This window comes from Rhinolophus sinicus, linkage group LG14, assembly GCF_036562045.2.
Source record: "Rhinolophus sinicus isolate RSC01 linkage group LG14, ASM3656204v1, whole genome shotgun sequence".
NCBI classification, from domain to species: Eukaryota; Metazoa; Chordata; class Mammalia; order Chiroptera; family Rhinolophidae; genus Rhinolophus; species Rhinolophus sinicus.
In genome coordinates, this window is record NC_133763.1 from 874002 (window position 1) to 890828 (window position 16827).

The window sequence follows — 16827 nt, forward strand, 5'->3', positions numbered from 1 at the left end:
CCTGCTTTCAGTAAAGGTGACCTTTAAAATATGTAAGTTTCCATAATAGGAAAAGCAATCTTAACAAACCACATCCTACATGAGTGAGACTTCCCAAGGACACATGGGTCACTGACTTCATTTGTATGGGACGTGTTGAAAGAGAGGAACTAGAAAAGTGAATTCATTAAAGACCATTTCTTATGCTAAACTCACATAAATAATTCAACTAACCAGTACAGCTGCTCTCAAACCACAGTAACCCGATTAACTGTTCTTCTAACTGTTGCCCGTCCTTTCACGATGCTGTAAATTTACATCATGCATTATTTATCGTTTTCTACTTCACCCTTGTTTAATTGCTAACCATTAAAGCGAACAGTGGAAGTTATTGATGAAACATAATGGAAGAACACCCACCCTACATTGTCCATAAAATACCGTAGGATATCTGGAGTGTCAATTTGTTAATGTGGGGTTTAATACTTAATGAACTTTGATTATCAACCATTGTGTTTTTAATACAGTAAAAGATGTGGCAACCACCTCAGCCACAATCACTATATCTGACGGCCTCTATTTCAAAGTCAAGTTGGACGTGGCATTTGTATTTCATCCACACGACCCTGAAGACAGTCACTCCACAATTCTGCACAATTAATGCAATCGTGTCTTTTTTCAAATAGCAAGTTGCAAGCAGGCTTCTGAGATCCAGTGAGGCTGAGGCAGAGGGTGGTGTGTAGGGTCACCTCTAGTGTCTGAATAGAACATCGTGTCAAGGGGACATCTAAGCAGATGCTCACAGCACAGCTTCACTCAGGAGCTCACTTCTCCCCCATCGCGCTTTCAGAGCCGTCACCCTGGGCACCTTGGTGACGGGGTCCCCTGTGCCAGGCCCTCCCTGGGCAGCTCGAGAAGATCAGTGTGGCCCATTTTCTCTGACTGTCTACCTCACTTTAACACTTGCAATATGAGTTTGTGACTATAGAGCTAAGACAGGAAAAAGTCTTTAAGAAAGAGGGAGTATCAGTGTAGATAGCTTTTCAAGTAAGATATTTCCCACTGGCTGTGGCAACTCAAACCTGTCCGAGTTACTAAAATATCATGGACTATAATGTGTTTGCACGGTGACAGATGGGAACTTGACGTAGTGTGGTGATCACATCATAGGCGTGTAATGTCTAATTGCTGCACTGTACATGTGAAACTGATACCACACTGCATGCCAAGTACGAGGTGTGATAAAAAACTACAGTGAATGTTTAAATAAAAACATTCATTACAGTAAAAGACACATTGCCATTAACCCTCCTCAAAATACTCCCCCTCGCTTCGAACACTTATCCCATCGCTCTTGCCACTTTCCGAAGCAATTCTGAGTGAGTTTCTTTTCTTGTGCTGTCGTGACGTCCCTGTGCAAGTTGAGAGGACAGATGTGACTTCAAATGGGTCTAATACGATGGAAAGTGCCAGATCTCAAAGGACTGTTGAGGGTAAGTTGGGAAGTTGAGTCGCCTACATAACTCGTGTGCTCGTCCCACACTGACGACAACTTGTTCTAACTGCACAAAGTCTCATTGCCACAACCCTGGTGCCCTGCCCCTCACTCAAAGGACAGTGCCCCGGGTAAGCCAGAGATATTTATCCCACATGGACAGGTTCTCAGAAATGACAAGGCAGAGGAGCACAGCAAAACCATATTGTATGGTTCCCACCTGCTCCAAACTTTGTGAAACCTGAGCCTTCATATAAATACTTAACGGACATGAAAAGCACGGAAGGACCACAGACCAAACATGGGGCGTGACATGTGACACAGAACGCGTCACACTGATTGGTTTTCTATTTCCTGCTGTATCACTATATGACCACCTAGTTCCCCAGAATAAAGAATCGTCTTTCCACTTAATCATTTCGTTTAGCACCCAGACCTAGCATGTGTGTGGCGACTGTTTCTCTTGAGCCTCCACTCACTTTCTGTTCGAAACACCACTAGTTCTGTACAAGGGAACAAGGCAAAGCTAGTTGATATTCTTCCTTTGTCTTCTAGATTTGAATGAACCATAGTCCACTTGTGTCAGCGCAGAGTGGGTTTGATTCAGGCTTTTAACAGACGTTAGTGAACAGCTCATCTGAGTGACGTAGCAGTGTTTCTGTCCACTCATCTTTCCTGTTGTTGTTATGTGCTCCTAGTTTAACCCACAATCACATTTGCCTCTGTCTTCAGTATTTTACTGTACGTAATTCCCATAATATTCTTTTTGGAGATTTCCAAACTAATGTGTGTCTTTCCCTAACAGCAAATACACCTTTCTTTTCTGTACATTGCACGTTTTCTTTTGTTACTGTATAGATAACTGGGGATTTGTTTCCCCTTAGAATTACTTAACGATATTCTCGAAGTGAAACCTGTACCCTCAACCGCGTTATTTGTCTGGGTGCTCAGAGCTGTGGGTCAGGCCGCCTCAGGACAGCCCTCAGACTCTGCCACGTGGCAGTGCTGCTGCTGCTGCTGCTGACACATTTTCCTTTGAGACCTCTTTCAGTTTCGGTCTTTTTAGGAGACACTATTTTTGAATCTTCTTATTTTTCATTGTCAGTACATATTCAAGTTTTACATAGTTAATTTTTAAAAAATACACATTAAGACTAATTTTTTAGAGCAGTTTTAGGTTCACAGCAAAACTGAGAGGAGGGTATAGAGATCCCCAAGCACCCCTGCCCCCACCCATGCACTGTCTCCCCATTGTCATCACCCCCCACCAGTGGTACATTTCTGACAATAATGACACTATACGGACACGTCATCATCCCCCAGAGTCCACGGTTTCCACTGGGGTCACTCTTGGTGTCGTACGTTCTATGGGTTTGGACAGATGTGTAACGACGTGGATCCACCATTATGGCGTCACACAGAGTCATCTCACTGCCCACACATCCTCTGTGCTCCCCCTGTTCAGTCGCCCCCCAACCCCCAATCCCTGACAAACATCTGTCTGTCGCTGTCTCCACAGTTCTGCCTTTTCCAGGATGTCACAGAGTGGGAAGCATGCAGTGTGCAGACTTTTCAGATTGGCTTCTCTCGCTTAGTCATATGCATCTAAGTTTCCTCTGTGTCTTGTCATGACTTGACAGCTCATTTCTTTTTAGTGCTGAATGACATGCCACTGTCGGGATGGAGCCCAGTTTATTTATCCATCACCTTGTGAAGAACATCTTGGTTACATCTAAGTTTTGGCAGTCAGTCTTAAAGCTTCCATAAACATCTTATGCAGGTTTTCTGTGTGGAAAAGTTTTTACCTCCTTTGAGTAAACGCCTGGAGCATGATGGCTGGATTGCATGGCAGGAGCATATTTCGTTTTGTAAGAAACCACCCAAATGTCCTCTAAGGTGGTTGCACCATTTGTTTCCCACCAGCAGTGAGTGAGAGTTCCTGTGGCTCCACGTCCTCTCGGCATTTGGTGGTGTTGGTGTTCTGGGGTGTAACCCTTCTGACAGGTGTGCAGTGGTTTGTTTCGGTTTGCATCCCCTGATGACATCATGCAGAGCATATCTGCATGTGCTTATTTGCTGCCTGTATCTCTTCCTTAGTGAGGTGTCTGTGAAGGTCTTTGGGCCATTATTTTAATCAGGTTGTTTATCTTCATATTGTTGAGTTTTAAAAGTCTGTCATGTATTTTGGCTAATAGTCCTTTATCTGCTGTGTCCTTTGCATATATTTGCCCTAGTCTGTGGCTTGTGTTCTCAGTCTTTTGATGTTGTCTTTTGCAGAGAGAGCAGAAGTTTTTAATATTAATGAGGTACAGCTTATCAATTATTTCTTTCATAAATTGTGCCTGTGGTGTTTTATCTAAAAAGTCACTGCCATAACCAAGGTCATCTAGGTTTACACCTATTATCTTCTAGGGAGTTTTATAGTTTTGCATTTTACATTTAGGTCTGTGACCCACTTTGAGTTCATTTTTATGAAGGTGTAAGGTCTCTGTCCAGATTCATTTTCCTGCACGTGGATGCCCAGTTGTTCCAGTGCCACTGGGTGAAAAGATGGTTTGTGTGCCCTTGTCAAAGATCAGGGAACTATATTACGTGCATCTGTTTCTGGGCTCTCTGTTCTGTTCCATTGCTCTGTTTGTCTGTTCTTCACCAACACCACACTGCCTTGATGACTAGCTTTATATTAAGCCTTGAAGTCAGGAAGTGTCAGCGTTCAAACTTTGTTCTTCTCCTTTGATACTGAGTTGACGAGTGTGGACCTTTTTCCTGTCCGTATACATTTAGAATCCGTTGGTCGATGTCCACAGGATGGGTTGCTGGGGTTTCACTGGGATTTCACTGAATCTGTGGATCAAGGTGGGAAGAACGATAGCTGGACAATATGGAGTCTTTCTATCCATGCACATGGGATACCGCTCCATTTATTTAATTCTTCTTTGATTTTGTTCGAGCTTTACAGTTTTCCTCACATGGATCTTGTTCATATTTTGTTAGATTTATGCCTATTTCATTTTGGGAGGTGCTAATGTAAATAGTATTGGTGTTTTAATTTCACATTTTACCTGTGCACTGCTGGTAGGCAGGAACATAGCCTTTTTTCTTCCCCTGGAAGGATTCTTCCTAATTTTTTGCCATCTCTTTAAGTTCTACATATGCCTGCCCCTTCCTTAATTTTACTTCGTCTTAAACATTTCTTTTAGTTTCCCTGGAAGGTTATCTGTCTGTTACCTTTCTCATTTCTGGTTTGATTTTTTTGTCTCAAGCATTTTTCCTACTTCCTATAAAAAGCTGCCAATTTGTGTTTCATCCTGAATATGATTTTATATTCAGAAAATAGATTTGCTGTTTCTCTTTGGGCGACCTTCGTTTAGAAACAGAAACTGCTTAAACGCGGAAGAAAGGCATTGAGGTGTTTTTTGTTGTTTTTGATCTTGCAGTTATTTGTTTTCTAGTCATTAACCTTCACCTTTCAACATCCTCTTAACCGTACTGGCTCTGGAATCAAATTGTCTTGGTTTGAGTTTGCATTTACATGCTGTACAACACTGATCAGCCTTCTGAGTGACAGTCTGGACCCTTCTGAGAGGGGTCTGAGGAAGTGGACACTTGCTGAGATTATTTTACAAGCACTCGCAGTCCCTGGCACATAGTGCAGACGCAGCAAGTTAGGGCTGCCCGTGCTCCCGCATTACTACACTCTCACTACAAAACAGCCGAGATGAGCCTGAGGGCAGCTGTGCTGGGAGGAAAAGCCAGTCTCAAGTGGCCACACGCTTATGATCCCATTCAGCTAGCAGTCCTGAAATGACAAGGTCACGGAAATGGGGAGCAGGCTGGCGGTTGCCAGGGGTCAGGATAGAGGCCGTGGGCGTGGCTATTGCTGGAAGCCACCTTCGGGCTTGGGCCCTTTGGGTAGCTACAAAACACATGTCATAGACCGGGAGGCTTACACAGCACAGGTCTGTCACACTTCTGGAGGCTGGAAGTCCAAGATCAAGGCGCCCGCAGGTTCAGGGTTTGGTGGGAGCTCATTTCCTGGTTCACAGACACTGTCTTTCCGCCCCTTTGCTGGGAGGGACGAGGGAGCTCTGTGAGGTTTCCACCAGTCCCGTCATGAGGACACAGCCTCGTGACCTCGCCACCTCCAGAGACCCCGCCTCCCCACAGTGGGGACTAGGTTTCCTCACATGCAGATGAGTCACTGTGTGACATGTGCATGCGTTGTGCAGGTTGTACCCGGGTCTGTGCTGTGGCTCTGACACTGTACTACAGCTGGGCATGGAGGTAGCATCGGTGGGGCCTGGGGGGACTGGTGAAGGGGACATGGGACCTCCCAATGCGTGGCCTGGCAACGTCCTGAGAATCTGTAGTTATTGCCAAATGAAAAGCTTAAAACTTCGCTCGAGAGGCAGCATGTGTTGTCTCTAGGCTGACAATAAGTCTGGTGTCTTAGCTGCTGGAACAGAGCCCAGTGCCCACGGGCACGCAAACGTGGTCCTTAATTATTTACAGAAAGTCTATCAGTGTTAAAGGCAGATAATGCATCTTTAAATTCATTCCAACAACTAACACACACTTAGCATGTTCAGAATGCTCATATTTACTGTCCATTTCTAACCTGCAATGGATGTGTGGCCGATGAACCTGAGTGTTGCCAAGGACCCATGAATCAGTGCGACACGCTAAACTCCTAATTCTCGGAGTAACCGAAGTGCAGTGAGCAGTAAGCGTGTAAGAGCAGGTTTCGTGCGCACGACACGGGAGGGGCACAAGCAAACCTCGTGGCGTTAACACTGGGGAAGAAGCTCATCCGTCACGTCGCCCCAATTCTCACACTCATATGATATTGATTTTTGTGTCTTGTTAAAGTAAAACGTACTGTCAGAGACCACTTTTTATTTTGGGAGACCTTTTCAGATAAGAAAATCGGGCTTCCTTTTGTCTTAATTGAGCCGATGAAGGCTTCCTCAATCTCCTCATTCTCTCCATCTAGGCTCCCCGCCCCACTTCTCTAGTTTTTAACAGACAAGGCTTCACGCCAGGCACAGAAGAATCAATACCAGGCTGACAAGTCGTGCTGCTGCCCATCAGGACTGAACGAAGAAGGGTGTGAGAAGTCCCGGGCTTTGAGTGAAATCAGTGAAACCTGCCCTTTTGTTACTTCACCTGTTCGCTCGCCCAAAGCTCATTTTATTAGAAGCAAGAGTACTGGATACGCTTTCTCAGATGCTGACCCAGATAGCAAAGACCCTCTCCTCCACCCCCAAACAAACAATGGCTTAAATATGACTGGGATTTCTTTCTTTCTTGGGATTAGTAAGCTGTACAGATGGGTGGGTATTTCCAAGAAGACATCACGGACCAGGCTTCCTTCAAGGTCAGCTCCCTGCGAACCCTAAACAGTGGTTTTGAGCCTTATGGCATAAGGGGGCTGTGAGAGTCCCAGCTATCTCAACTGCATTCCAGGCAGCAGGATGGGAGAGCGTATACCATGTCGTTTTTAGGGTCCCTTACATTCTTATGCAGATTTCTTTTTCAGATATTTCATATCTTAATGACAATAACTTAGTCAATTAGCTATGGCAAGGGAAGCTGGAAATACTTGTTTTTCAGAAGGGAGGTAATATGCCCACTAAAATTTTTAGTTTTCTGAATTTTGGAGAAGAAAACATAGAATGACTCTTGGGAGGCAAATAAACATCTTGCCTTGGGTGCCCTGGGGTTTACCCCAGCTTGTAAACTCCTTGCTGTATAGCGAATGTATCGAATATCAATTGAAAATATAATGACTGCAGATCTGCTGTGTGCTTCTTATCAACTGCTAGGGGCACCTACAAAAGTGGGGAAAGTATCCTCAAATCAAATTTCGAATAAGGGACTTGTATCCAAAATATATAAAGAACAGTTACAACTCAACAATAAAAAGACAAATAATGCAATTTTAAAATGGGCAAATCATATGAATGGACATTTCCCCAGAGAAGATGTGTCAAAGGCCAATAAATACATGAAAAGATGAGTGACAATTTCAGTCATCAGGGAAATGGAAACCAAAACCACCAGGGGACCCCTTTCATCCACACTAGGGTGGCAACAATTAAGGACACAGAGCACAGTAAGGGTTGGTGGAGTGTCGGGGAAGTAGCACCTGGCTGGTCGGATGTAAAACGGTGCAGCCCCTTTCTGGAAGCTCTGCAACGTGTTAAACGTAGATTTACTATACAACTCAGCAAATCCACTCCTAGGGGTGTGCCCACGGGGAATCAGAACCAATGTCCACACAAAAACGTGCACGAGTATTTATACTAGCATAATTCATGACAGCCAAAAAGTTGAAACAACCCACTTGTCCACCATCCGATGCATGGGTAAACCAACAATGGCCTCCCCATGCAGGGGAATGTCCTTTGGCCACAGCAAGGAATGAAATACAGATGCATGCTGCAACACAGGTAAACGTTGAAAACATTATGCTGAATGAAAGAAGCAAATCAGCAAAAACACATATGGTGTTATTCCAATTCTATGAAATGACCGGAACGGGAAGATTGGTAGAGGCAGGAGGTAGCCCAGTGGTTGCCAAAAGCTGAGGGCAGGGGGAGGCAGGGAGAGACCCCTCGGCTTCCCTTCTGGGACAATGACAATATTCTCAGATGAGAGAGTGGTGACAATTGCCAACACTGTGAATACACTTAATTGTACAACTTAAATGGCTGGATTTTATGGTATGTAGATTGTATCTTACTAAAGCTGGTATAAAAAAATAATAGTAAAGATGCTTATGGGCCAAAAAAGGCAGTAAGAGAAACCACCACTCCCCGTCCTCAAGAATATATTGAAACTCAGGGCGGACTGGGTAGGCAAGTCCACACATAATGAACGATACCTCACACTCTAAACTCTAAACACCGTTGCAAGTGTTATCACATGCAACCATAATACCATATGCAAACATTTTGAAGAAACATGAAATTATGTCAGTGACAAATTCAGTTGTCAACAGCTCGTAAGTATTAATGACACAGACTGTCTGCGTTTAGGTCCTTTCCTGCCACCCTAACGTGGGCAGTTTTGCAGGGCTCGTTATAACCCATGGCAAATCTTATCTCAGGTATCTCCCTTCAGTCTCCAGTAAATTGCTCACCCAAGACTGTAAACCAACCGACATGTGTACAGCTTTCTAACACTACGGGGAGCATTTGGTTACAGTGTCCACCTCATACTTCTCTTATGGAGACAGATGGACTTCCACCATGGCTACGGTTAGATTCCTGAAGAAAATGAAAAGAACAAGATGTTAAAGACAAGATTTCAGATCTCATTTAAAAAAACAAAATGAGGGAAAACCAGACAAACCCTTTAAGGAGAGCTAGGCTCAAAGTCAACCTGTCAAAGCAGTACAACTATTTTATATCCAGTAAAATAGCCCAAAATATTATTTTTGTTATTATTAGTGCTTACTAAGATCAGACCTTTAGCTAAATTATTTGGATGGATTATGTCAAAAACAGGTAAATACTAATAATATCTATTGTTTCTGTTTTGCAGTTGAGGAAAATAAGATTATGAGTAAGAGTCAGGTGATTTGCCCCAAGTTACAACCAGGCTCCGGTCCCAGGGTCAGACTCCTACGCTCTCAGTTTCTGCTAAAGCATTTACACTATGTTTGCTTGACGGCATTATTCATAAAAGGCCAGGAAAGTAAAAATAATAATAGTAGTAGTTGATATTTACTTTACGTCCACATAGTAATAGACTCCGTGCTAATACGTTTACAGTGTAATTTAATAGAATCGAACAAGGAGAAAGTCACATTTAATAGGACTTAATATTAGTGAGCGCTCTGTAATTAAATTCTATCACTGATGATGATGGTAGAGGTCCTGAGGGAAAAGGATGTGTGTGTCACTCTGGCAGGAGGACGCGGGGTCCGAGCTCAAAAGCCCCCTTGCTACTTAAAGGACCAAGCAGGGAGCTCACTGTGTGTCACGTACGTGTCAGTGGGAAGGCAGTGCCGGCTCCCTCCCGACCCTTGCAAGAAGATGAAGTACAGGCTGAGTAGTCTTTCAAAGAAGGTTTCCTTTCACCACTTTGTATCCTGTGGAAAATCATTCAAGCCTTGTCTGAAGAACGAGCTTTATTAGAAGAGGAAATCAATTTCCCTTTCTTCTTGTTTATCAAAGAGGTTTCAGAGTAGACTAAGAAATTCTCCAGTGTTTGGGGTCAGTCTCACGTGGGCCGCACCCTCCAGCTCTCCTCCTGTCGTTACTCACCGTGGTACCGGGGTATTGAAGGTCCGTTTCAGGTATCCCGTTAGGGTGAAGCCATCTGATGACTTTACTTAGGTCGATAATACTGGACTCTATGCTCAGATATCTTATAGATGTGACAGTCTTGTTTGTTCTTTCGTTTCGTTGTCTAATTTCTTTGCCTGTACTCAGAGAATTACCATAGTTTGATTCGGTAACTAGTTCTGCATTACGTATCATAGGCTGACGTTGCTTACAGCTCCATCGCGAGCAAAGAGCCTTTCTACCCTTCATTTAATGTAATCTCAGGAATGATTCGGTAACTGCTGCAGTGTCATGCGTCTTGCATCTGGTGTAATTGCTCTTGAAAGCCTTGATTACATTTTAAATCACATTGGTGAATAAACGAAGAAAATCAAGTTTGAGTGGGAGAAGAGGATAGATTCAAAAATTAGAATAAACACAGATTAATTGCACCGAGTGATCAGGTTTAGAATCAACAGCACTTTGGTTGAGATATTATTGTTTTACTTATAAATCTTACTCAACTTCATAATTGGTAGATTATAAAAAGGGAGTAACCATCACCCTACACCTTCTCCTATGGTCAGAACCAAGAAGGAGAGAGGGAGGGGCCTGCCCCCTTGGAGAATGGGGCTTCAAGGCAGCAGCACACCTCGGGCATGAGTCTGTGACCTCCTCTGCACTGGTTCAGCCACTGCCTTTCTGAAAGGACGACTCAGCTCAGACTGTCTGAAGCAAAGTGTTTTAGTTCAGGCGTGGCTGGACCTTGCTGCTCACACCACGTCAGGCCACAGATAGAATCAAATCTCGTGGACTCTGGATCAGGTGATGCCATTTCCCACCCATGTGTGACGCAATCTGCGGCTAAAGCAATGAAATGCTCTAACTTAGCCAGGCCTGGATGCTGGGACCATCCCTACAACCAGTGTCACCTCGACCTCATGACTAACGATGGATGAGGTCTGGAGCCTCAGGAGAAAATATGATGCACTTCGCAGGAGGAAGATGAGAGGGGGCGGGGCAGGCAAAATCCCAGGTGTCTACTACTGAACTCCATGAAAAATCAGGGCAGTGACCTAGGCCAAGCCTTCTGAGACATGACACCCCTTACCACGGGCAGAGACAGAGACAGGGCACGCCTTTGTAAATCTAGCAGGTGCCACTGATTTAAAATGTCCTCAGGTGAACAAACCACATTTTGTCAGCTCCTAAGACACCACACGCGGGTCCCGGATACTGGTCTCTGGGCACACATCACCCTGCACGGCATTCGGTCCTGCACCATAGGGTTACACCATTGCGAAGTGGTTGTTGGGTACCATACTGAACATGCCCGGGTAACACATTGCCTTTCTCTCACTCTTAGTTTCTTTCATTCCTTAACAGGAAGTAGTCCAATTGGAAAGCAGAACAGGAACACGCTGATTGTACTTAAACACGTGGTCTCACGCTGTGTGTCCTAGTTCTTGTATGTCGGCAGTTACTTTCATTTCCAATGGAGCATAATTTAAAAGAGGCTCTGAGAAGCCTTATTGAAAGGCATGACTGAACAGCAGCTAGGCGTGGTGACAGGGCATTAACAAAAGGAGAAATAGGGAGGCCTTAGGAGACGCTGCCCAGCAACCTGTTTACCTGCTCCACCACCTGTAACAGGTGAAAATTCACCGCCGAGCCCGTCTGTTCCTTCTCTCGGGCCCGCTGGCTGGAACCCCAGGCTCCCGTCCAGGGTGCAGCCTCCTCTCAGCCTCTCATTTTCCTAATTAGCTCCATTTACAAAGTAAGTCGGCGAACTGATCTTTTAAATAAATAACTACTCTGAAATGGCCTCAAATAGCAGAAGTGTTAAGTTACCTCCTTTTTCCTTCTTTGTCTTGGTGACTGATCCTTTTCGCTGATGCCCCCAAAGCTCCCTGTCCCTGAAGTGTCCTGTGGTTCATCCAACGTTCTTTGGGTCTGTGTGACCTTACGTGACAGGGGGACAGGAGGTAAAGTGTGTCTCTGTGAAAGGCATCCGAGGTGGGAACATAAGGCTGACGTTCCCTGTTTGCTTCCCCAGCCTCCCAGCCTCTTCTCAGCCAGAAGGAGCGACACTCTGGCCAGGTGTGATTCCATGTCATTCCCCGTCACCACGTCTTCCCGAAGCCCTGTGCACCGGCCAGCGTCCTCAGGTAGGCGTTCCTGGAATTCTTGTCGAATCCCTTCTCTGAGGCTTCTCGCTTTAGAAAATTGAGTAATTTTTACTCCTGATGGTATCTGTTTTTCATACAATTTTATGTTAAGAGGGAGAAGTAGGACAGTTGACTAGAGAGATTGGGGGTGTGAGAAGGTTTGGAATAAGTATGTTGGAAAGTGAGAGAAGAAGCTAGCCAGAATCTCAAAGTGTCTGATGACCCGAGTTGGGGACAGTGATGGCTAAGCTCGGTCAGAGATGATGGATTTGTGCTGTCACCGGTCTGTAAGCATCAAGCAGTACTCAGCTGCAGTCATGATTTGAGAAGTTAGCTGGAGAAATAGATCTAGTTTTGACTTTAGAGATTAAGAGGGAAAAGATGAAGGAATCCCCAGGGGCTGTCGGTTTTAGGTGGTACCTGAAGGGGGCTGTTGAAATGGAGTGTGGGGTGTGGCCAGGAGACCGAGTGTCTCTGAGTTAGGACAGTGGGCGTGTCTCCCACGTGGGTGTGGGACTGGTCAGAGCGATTGCTGCCAGTAGGTCTGTAGGTGGACACTCACTTCTCTCCCTAAAACACGGAGACAAAATCCTGGGAAGACCAGTCATGATGGTAAAGAGAGTTTTAGGATTCACCAAAGCTGTGTTCCATGAATCATAGTAAAGGGGTGGTTTTGACATGAAGAAAAATGGTGTTGACGTAACGCCAGGTGTACAGTGGCTCTGGGCCCGTGGCACACAGAGCGGAACACTGAACCATCTCCTCTCCCCAGGCTAACGCACTCATGAGACGCCTGGGTCTTGGTGGAGGCCAAACATGAAAGAACTAATTTATTTGGAACCTGAGGAGATAGAAGAGTTTGTTCAAAACCAGAGGGTTTGGGGTACAATGAGGGAAATCCAGAGGGAAGAAGTGCTACTGGTAATTGGTGAGTGCGGGAAACCGTGCTTGATTAGATTTGCTTCCATCTTCTCATGGACCAAGGGTAACAGCTGGGGGAATATTGGTGGCGTGAGAAGGATAAAACTTTCTGCTCAGTTTCAACATGTATATTGCTCAGAATTGTTTCTTGTATCTCTGAAGACATCTCTTGCAAAAAGCTATTTGGGAAGATTTAGATTAGAATACACACAACTTCTGATAGAAAAAGTCAGTCAGGTCTCCGAGGCATCCTAAGACGGTGAAAACGCAGGTGGCCATGGTATCTGACAGGAAGCGTCTTTCATCAGAGTTTCCAGGGCATTTCTGTTCTCACACCCTCACTTGCCAATGGGAACGCAGTGTGTGTCCACGGCTGTGATGACTAAACATTACTGGGAAATGTGGCTTCCGGGGACCTGGCTCTCACCTGGAATTGTCCCCAGGCTGGGGGACATTGACTAGGTCCCTGTTCTTATCCAACAGGTCTACTGCCACGAGAGTCACAACAGTGGCATTTGGCCCTTAAAGTAGTTACTCACTCTCTCACCAAGCTGTATGTGACTAATTCAGTTCCTCTTACTTAATTTGTTGCTTTTGGGATTGATTTTTTTCAATATCTGGTACAGCACACTCACTTATATAAACGTTTTCCACCTTCCGGACTTCCAAACTCTAACAGTGCATTTATCTTGCTAGAAATAAGATGAGTAAACAGATGGTGGTTTGGAAAAATACCTGCTAGCATGTGTGGTTCCTTTTACTGTTTTGGTCGTGTTCGTCGTGTCTGCCGTTGGAAGTGAGTCCCACTGGTGTGTCGGGAACAGTGTCTGGCATCTTCTGTTTTAGGAGCAGGAGTTGACTGCCCTTCAGATCGTTCGTTTGCCTTTCTGTGGACTTTCTGGAGCAGCCTCTAGACTACAGAGTGGATACATGTCACATACACAGGAAACCCACAAGGTTCCTGAGAGTGTTACATCAGCAGATGCACTGAGAGAGATGATTTACAGAGAGGAGGGTGTCAGGAACCTCAGAATTCCATAACAGGAGACAGGGTGATAAAAAAGAGCCCAAAATACGTGGCATGTTTCATGCTAAAGTAATGATGGCTCAGAGGGTGGAGCTGTGAGCCCACAGGGCAGAGCCAGAACCATATAAAGTGACTCCCGAGCCTTGATACCCAGTGGAGCGTCCTTGAATATATTTTGGAATTGCTGGGGACCATAACTCCTTTTTCCTTTCCAGGTCTCCTTTTTAGAACTGGGAAGTTATTCTATGCCTGTCTCATCACTTGGGAGCAGATAACTTGTTTTTTTTCAGTGTGACAGGTCCAGAGATGAAGATTACGTGTGCCCAGTTACAGCCAGAGCCCCACCTACCCCTAAATTATATGATGTACATGATGAGATTTGGGGCTTTCGAGCAGATGAGACTGGAGGAGATTTTGGACCTTGAGTGGATGATGTAATGGGTTGAGAGTTTAGGTGATTTGGGGTGAGGTAAATATATTTGAGGTGGGTGCAAAGCCTTGGGGGCCAGAGTGTAGTCAGAATAATGGACCCCAAGATGCCCTTGCCCTAAGCTTGGCATCTGTGAATATGTTGCACATGGGAAAATGGGAGCATGTCACATGGAAAGAGAACATGCGATGTGATTAAGCTTAGAGCATTGAGAAGATTTTCCTGATTGTCAGGGTGGACCCAGCCTAATCACGTGAGTTCTTAAACCTGAAGAACCCTTCTGGGCCATCAGTGACGAGATAGATCATAGACAGGAAAAGGACGGGATGCCTCAGTGCTGTTTCTGAGATGCAGGGGCTTTGTGCAGAGAGGTCTCCAGGAGCTGTTCACAGCCCTCGGGTGACAGCCACAGGGGAAATGGAGAGCTCACCCCTATGACTGCATGGAAATTAATTCTACCAACGACTCAAATGAGCAAGAAAACAGGTCTTTCTTAGAACCTCCGAGAGGAAAGTCAGCCTCCAACACCTTGGTGTCAGTCAGGGAAACCAGCGTCAGGTTTCTGATCTATAGGACGTTAACTGATAAACCTGCCTCATTAACCCACTAACTTCATGGTAATGGTCATGGCAGCAGTAAAAACTAACTCAGGTTCCATGAAACATGTGAGAGTCAAGCAGAGCCTTAAACGGAATGAGTGAAAATCGCTCATGAAAGGGCACGGCCTCTACGTGGAACAGCAGGAGCTGCGATCAGGCAGAAGCGTGGGAGACGGGTGCTGCTAACGGCGAGATAAACCAAGCACATTGCAGGCAGTACTTCCTGTAGTGCGTCACGTACAGTGCCACCTAGGTTTATGTTTTGCTTTTACTTTTCCTAATGTGGAAGGCGGGATAGTATAATATGTGGGAAACATACAGAGGTGTTATAGACATGTGACGAGCACTGGTATACGTAGGTCCAGATACCTGAAATGGGTTTGATAGATAAGCTTTTCACACAAAAAGTTTTTGGGAATAATCAGCATAGGTATTGAGATGATATCATGGATGCAAAGGAACTTACCCAAGGGCACTGCTTGAGTGAGGAAAGGTAAGGATGGAACAAGGAAATGCTGTTTCTCAGGAGTAAACCAAGGAAGAGAAGCTAGTCACATAATCTAGTGAGAGGTTTCAGAAAAATGAGCGTTATATTTATGTTGACTGAGAAAATAACTGAGAACAGATTTCTCAATAATCAAATTCAGCAGAGCTGTCCAGTAGACAGAAGCTAAAAAGAAACCAGTGTCTTTAGCAATTAGAAGATTATGTCAATCTTGGTAAAAGCAGTTCCCATAAATGGTGAGGTCAGAAGCCAAATTTCCCGTGTGGTAAGTGGTGTCTGGGAGGCAAGGGAGTAGACAGAGTAACGTGGTCACAATTTCAAGGTGTCTGGCTAAAGGTGAGGACAGTCTACTGGTGATGTGGGGCAGTGGGCATCTTTCCTTTATGGCTCACTGTGTGTATCGGCAGGGAAGAAAAACATGGCAGCGAGGGAGATTCTGAATAGGGCTCGAGAGAGTAAAACTAAACCTGCTGAGGTCACGAGAAGGGACTGGGTTCGAGGGGGCAGACTGGGAGCATCTTCTTGGTTGGGAAAGAGGGTTGCTACTTCCTGAGGTCAGAGATAAAAATGCGTGATGGAGACGTTTATTGGGGAACAGAGAGGAGGAGACGTCAAGGCTATTCATACTGGAGCGCGTTTGCAGTATGTGTGAAGTGACACATTTATCCACTGGGAGGAGAAGGAGGATGGGGTAAGGACTCCTGAGGCAACTGGGATAGTTTGTGTAACCCCCTGAGGGAAACTGAGAGAGACTCTGATCAGGAATAAAGACCCAAGAACCCAGCGAGGATCTTGTCATGTCAGAGTGAAGGTGAAGGTGAAGCGGAGACCTAGCACATTTAGTAAAGGTGGGGAAGCCAGCGGAAGCTAGTGCAGGCTGGGACAGTGAAGCGTCAACGACAGCGCACTTGGAAAAGTGGCACTGTTAGTATGCGACGTGCAGACTGCTAAGACTACAGGGCCTCTCCCAGGAACTGCATCTCGATAACCGATCCGATTCGACTCCCCCTAAATGTTGGAGTCACGAGGATTCTGCCACTCTGAGTCAGCAGTGCTGTGCAGGGTGAGCATGGTTTTGAGCTGTGTTTCCTGGACCCCAGTTCTGTTTGCATAATCATTAACTAGGTAGGTTGCTCATTATATAGCATAACTAACCGTTATATAGCATAATTTCAGTTCCTTCATCTGTAAAATACCTATCAATTGGGTATGTAATAATTCATACTTTACAGACAGTGTGTTTGTGAGGGTTATCTGATGAAATGCATATAATAGGACTTGGAGCGGTGCCAGCACATACTAGGTGCTCAATACATTTTCCTACAGTTGTAGCTGCTATTAGGATTGTTAGCACTGTAGGGTGAGTAGGTTTTGTCAGACATTAAAGGAAGTGTCTGATTGCTAAGTGAGGGATGACAGCAACCGTCTTT

The 16827-nt window shown here is 45.1% G+C and overlaps 1 protein-coding gene across 8 annotated transcripts in view; it reads left to right on the top strand.

Annotated features, from left to right (window-relative positions):
* MMP16 (matrix metallopeptidase 16) overlaps positions 1–16827 on the top strand; it is a 605275-nt gene that overhangs the window by 394540 nt on the left and 193908 nt on the right. For 2 of the 8 annotated variants that reach the window (XM_074318989.1, XM_074318988.1), the window contains one exon: positions 11804–11915. The exons of the other annotated variants lie outside the window; for them this stretch is intronic. The gene's annotated coding sequence lies outside the window, so the exon portion shown is untranslated. The remainder of the gene's footprint in view (positions 1–11803; positions 11916–16827) is intronic. 8 annotated transcript variants of the gene reach the window in all.